Source organism: Daktulosphaira vitifoliae, unplaced genomic scaffold (assembly GCF_025091365.1).
Source record: "Daktulosphaira vitifoliae isolate Bord-2020 unplaced genomic scaffold, ASM2509136v1 Scaffold_3, whole genome shotgun sequence".
Taxonomy (NCBI): Eukaryota; Metazoa; Arthropoda; class Insecta; order Hemiptera; family Phylloxeridae; genus Daktulosphaira; species Daktulosphaira vitifoliae.
The window spans coordinates 39,692,497-39,698,483 of record NW_026099574.1 but is presented as its reverse complement, the minus strand read 5'-3'; the positions used below and the strand labels follow the sequence as shown (position 1 = coordinate 39,698,483).

The 5,987-nt window shown below is 22.9% G+C and overlaps 1 long non-coding RNA gene across 1 annotated transcript; it reads left to right on the top strand.

Annotated features, from left to right (window-relative positions):
• Nucleotides 1–1,364: 1,364 nt before the first annotated feature.
• On the top strand, nt 1,365–5,141 carry LOC126902685 (uncharacterized). The gene is made up of 3 exons (XR_007703297.1): nt 1,365–2,390; nt 2,534–2,582; nt 4,696–5,141. It is a non-coding gene; the product is annotated as an uncharacterized LOC126902685 (long non-coding RNA).
• Nucleotides 5,142–5,987: the final 846 nt, after the last annotated feature.

Sequence of the window (5,987 nt, the reverse complement as noted above, 5' to 3'; positions counted from 1 at the left end):
TTAAAAACATTTGCTAACAATAGGTTGTTGAAAATTATAAGAATTATTATTAATATTCATAAGAATTTTAAATTCAATTATTTCAGGTATGATATATTTTTACTTGATACAATATTCATGTTTTAGCAAATATTTTGTCTATAGTGAAAAAAATAATCTAAATTTTATTCTATAGCCAAAATTTATTTTGGCTCAATATTTTTGAAAATACTAATACATAAGTAATGATTATATCATTACTGGCATATAAATTTGCTAGAGTATGTTTTTAATAAATCATCCTCGAACATCAATTCTAATGGGCTGTGAAGATCACCTGTCTTTATTTACTTAATAATGCAATTATCACTAAAAAGGGAATCAAAATAATTAACGATTTGTTGTAGTTTAAAGTAATTTATCCAAGTAGCTATGTAAATAGCGAAATCCATTATGTATAGTATTTCACAGAAAAAATAACTTCTCCGAGTATTTATTTTATTATCAAGATAAGTGTATTGACACAAATATGAAGCTTATCCCCTTCCTAGACGAAGAAATTGTATTCTAGTTGCACCAATCGATATATACACATTTAATATTTAATATTGAAACTTTTTTATTTTATAAAAGTTATGAACTTTCAAAATATGAAATATGTACTATGTACTATTACCAAAAAGTTGATTATCTTCTCAGTTATACAGTGTATACTTATATAAAATGCGTGACTGAACTTGTTATATAAAACTACCTTGTTGAATTTTATATTAAAAATTTTATTATCTATCAATTTTGAAAATAGTAAGTAAAATGAAGCATTATTTCATAAATATTTTTAACTTCGTCTAGTAATAGATACTAGAAAAAAATTAACTTTATTTTAGTTTGATATGATTGATTTTAAGTTAGTTTTCTATTCTAGTTAAAAAAATAACAAGTTAACAGTACAATCCCACAGAAATTAATCAGCTACCTAAATTAATTGAATTAAAACTTAACATTCTAACTTTTTAATGTGTTGATGTTTCAGCCTTAATATTATATTATTAATATGGATATATTTTATTATGTATCATTAACGATTCGACATACAATAATACTTATATCTCTTAACCCTTAAGCAGGCGTGTACCTATTTTTAACGTTCATAGTCGCGTGGGGGTCTATTAGACCCCATTTCTAAAAAAGTATAAAATATGTATAAAAAAGTTCATTTTTTTAAATTCAAAGACATCATTTGTTACCATATGATATATAAATATGGATAACAATTAAAAAATTAAAATTAAAAAATAAATAAATGACAAAATTATGTGCATTACTAAAAATTATATTAGGAAAAAAAAAACTTAATTTTCAAAATTTCATTAAAAAATTTTGGTTTGTAAAAAAATTATTTTAACTGCAAAATCTTATTTTTAAGATGGTAAATAAAAGCTTTTACTATTACAAAATGTATTTTTATTAATTTTTCTTGTATTTCTTTGAGCTCAAACATGGCTTATATTTACTAGTTTTATGTGTATTTACATTTACATAATCATTTTTCTGAATTGAATTTTTTTATTATTAATATTACAATACAATTTAATTATTATAATACGAGTAGGGTCAAGAGGGGTAAATGTGAATAGTGGTAATTGTAAATGAGGCACCGATAATCAATGTGTCCACATTGCGACGGGATGTATTTATTACATGTTTTGTTCGTATTTGTTCCGTATTATCGAGTAGTGGAAATTCTCAATAGATTATTTATTTTTAAAACTTAATTGCACAGAAGGTGGCAGATCCATATAATCCCAATTCCACAATATTATATCGATTATAACATTGCATTTACGATAAAACGATATTTTGAAAAAAATACAAGTCCAAAAAAAAATTATAACGTTCATAATCGCGTGGGGGTCAATATGACCCATTTCAACTTTGATGGATATTTTTAAGTCATACATTTTTTTTTCGAAAGTATTTATTTATGAAAATCTATTCAATATTACTATAAAAACCATCTTCTAAATTTATATCTATGTACACCTTTTATGCAATATAATACATCCGTTTTTATTTATGTGGGGGTATACTAGACCCCCACGCGACTGTTAAAGGGTTAATAGATTGTTCCAATTAGTTGCCATAATTTAATATCAATAAATATTATATTATGATATTCTTTAATTATTAACTGAATTTTAAAAACTTTACTTCAAATAAATGCTACTCAAAAACAATATAATTAATACCTGTAGAGGCTTAAGTCGTGTGCCGCGCTCTATGCGCGAAGCCTGCACCTATACCTAGACCGGTCACATGGCCTTTCACACGCACTCTCCCACTGTAAAATAGGTTAAGATAGTTTTTAAGTTGTAAATAAGTCAGTGTATGTTTAACATTGAGTGAGATGTGTATGTATATCTTTTTGTTAAGTAATTTTTAAGTAGATATCTACTATAAATTTAAATTCCTATTTATTTTATTTAGTTATAATTATATTTTTAAAATTGATTATATATTGTTTTAAGTTTAGTTAAATTTATTGTTTATATAGTTTTAGGTGTTCTTGCAGCTGGTCTATGTACGCACATATCAGCGGTACTGTGAGTTTTTTAGTATTTTATCTATGTATTTAAATTTATAAGCAAAATATATAAGGAGTTTTTAAATTGAATTATTACATAAGTGTTAATATTCAGATTGGCCATTAATCATCATCTAATTCTAGTCATCTCACCTTAGTATTAATAGTCATAAAACTGTTAAAACATATTATTTTTATTTTTTCATGTTTTTCTACATATTTTTTTTATTTTATATTAATTGTGACAAAATGGCAATTAAATTATTTGAATGTGTCAAAGGTACAATTAATATTGAATTATCGCAAACTATTATTGCAGTTAATTTACTTAAATATATTATTATTTATTACTATTGTTTTATTTAATATAGTCTGTTATAACTGCATATAGTTATTTTTATTCTCAATAGTTAATTTACTTATTATTACCTGACTCGCACATTTTCTGTTTCCTGTAGGCGACCCCTTTGGCTTCAATTAACGTAGTGTGAGAACCAATGATCTATATCCACACTCCAATTGATCTTTATTTAGTTTTTCAGATGCCGGGGTAAGCATCATATGGCTTGAGGCACTCCATATACCATAATTTAAAAATTAAAAAAATAATTAAAGATACTTAAGGCGAAGAAGAAGAATTAAAGATTTTTTAAATAAAATATGTATTTATACAATTATCCTTGTAAAGTGTAGTTTTCTTGGGTAAAATAGAGGATTTACATTCTGTTCCAGTGTTTCTGATAAATTCTAAAACTTTTGATCGACTATATATATTTTTTACTTTTATTTTTAAATAATTTTACAGTTTTGGACTACGTTAAAAGTATATTTTTCATTAATAAGAAAAATATATAAAAAATTATTTTTTTCAAATTTCAAAATATTTTCTTACGAAAATTTATAATAGATTGTTAAGAATTTAAGAATAAATATTTATTGAATTACAAGTATTTTACACTGATCTGTGCGTACAACTCGTACTGGTGTATGTGCATCTAAAATATGTTTATGTAAACACAAATATGTTTTAAAGACCGTTTAATAATATTTTTAGTTTCTGTCATTATTTTCTCAACAAAATAAATAAATATACATATTATTGAAACTTATTTACTAGACATAAAAAAATGTTCCAAAAACCATTTATTTGCAAAAAGTGATATTTCGTTCCTATCCTGTTTGTCAAAACAGGTTGGGATTCTGATTAATGTACAGGGCGCGTCTGGCACTTAGAACAGAAAAGATCTAAATGACAAAAATTAATTCTGAAATAATTGAAGTTAAGGATTGAAATTCATATTTTATTTTACACTTATAATTTTTTTATTGTTTACATTTTAAAAACTTTAAATAGCTAAATTTTTCAAAAAATATTCCGTGATCTTAAATTATTTTAAAAAAATTATGGCTTCAATTTGACAACTATTCGGCAACATTTTTAGTTCTATAAACAATTTATATGACTAATAATATGTAATTACATTTAAATTTTTGTTTAGTATTACCAATCCAATAATGTAAAATTTTGTATTGTTACAGGCTTTAAATGATTCCTATATAAACTTGATTATTTATAGAATAATGTGTCTCTAACGCATTATATTTATTGAACGAAAATAAAACCCCGAATCGTAAAAATTATATAATTTTGACCAAATCCCTATTGAATTTATCATTTCTTAAAACACAAGAACTTCTTATAATTTTTACCATTTATGCCTATATTAAAAACATATTTATTTGCTATAATTACTTAATTTAAAGTAATAAAACTCATAAAAATACTTTTTTTTCACGTGAACTTTTTATTTTTATTGATTATTTATTTTGATTGTACTGCAATTTTTTTTGAAAATGTATACTAATACGCATATTTTATAAACTTTAATCCTTAGTTAAATTATTTTTAAAATTATTGTAAGTCTATTTAACTGCGGTCCCCTTTGAAAATAACGATTAATACCATTTTTTTTTTATTAAGATGTAATAGGTAAAGTGTTTAAAAATTTTAGATGTTAAAAAATATACACGTTATAGTTCCTTTACAATGAAAATATTTTGAGCGATAGTATTAAACTATATTATGTTTTTAATTACAAAGACTTAGATGAATTTTTTTTTTTTTTATTTAGAAGATAAACTGGAAAATGATGAGAAGTTTAAGTGTATGATATCTTTAAGCGCAAATGATTGTGGTCGATATTATAAAAGAGTTTATCAAAAAGCAAGTTTGAGAAAACATTTGTTGTTGTAAAGATGTGGTTAAGAAAAAAAGTTTAAATATCATAAACGATTTACAGACAATTGGAGGAAGAAAAAATATTCATTGAATATGCATAACTTAGTTTAATCACCTTTTTTTAGATACAAAATATATTTATAGATACAATAGTATTTCTTTTGTTACAAGAATTTCAGTTTTTTTACATTATATGTTTTATATAAATATAAGTATGAAATTTAAATGAGTTGAATTAACACACAAATATTCTGTAAAAAAAAATTTAGAATAGAATTTTATATTTTTTAAATTTGTAACAATTCTTAGTTTAATACGTTTTAACGTTAATTATTATCATATCAAAACATGTTATAGATTTTATTTGAATAAAAATATAAGTTGTTTCTCTATATGCTATTATCTATTTTATAATTTTTAATAGTCATTAAAAACTTTGTTTTAATTCGATTGTAAAATTAATAATCAAATAATTCTTTCCAAAGTCTTTCGTATCCTTTTTAATGTACTCAAGAATGAGCGCATTGTAATATTTTTATATTTTATCATTCAATAAAAATTAGGTATTTCAATTAAATAATTTTTTATGTAAGAAAGAAATAGGTTGATAGTAAATCTTCTGTGGCTGAATAATTATTAACACATAATAACTTCATTAAAACTATAACACTAATTAAAAACACAAATAATTTAAAAGAACTTATTACGTAGAAAGTAATATAAATGTTAAAAAATTAAAAATAATTGAATTGATTGGGATCTAGGCCCACTGCATAATACTTTATTAAACTAGTAAAATGCGACTAAGTTATAACATCACTTAGAGATTACTTCACAAGGGAGTATTTTTTGAATAATTGTAGAATCATTACAAATATTTTCATTTCATAATTATCTATTTCTGATTTTAATTAGTGAAAGAGACGTTCAGAACTAAAACTTAAGATATACTATATACGTAAGGTGCTTTAATTCTTATTATGAATGACTGATACTTTATTTAACCTTCATATCAAACCTTGATTTTTTTCTTATTGCTAATAATTACTTATTTAATATCTTTCAGATATGAATTGTATAAATATCAAAGGGTTTCTTACTGAGACGTATGGTAAATCATATAAATTCAATCAATTTAAAATTTATTTTAATATATTCTTTTTATAATTCTATTTTAGGACATAC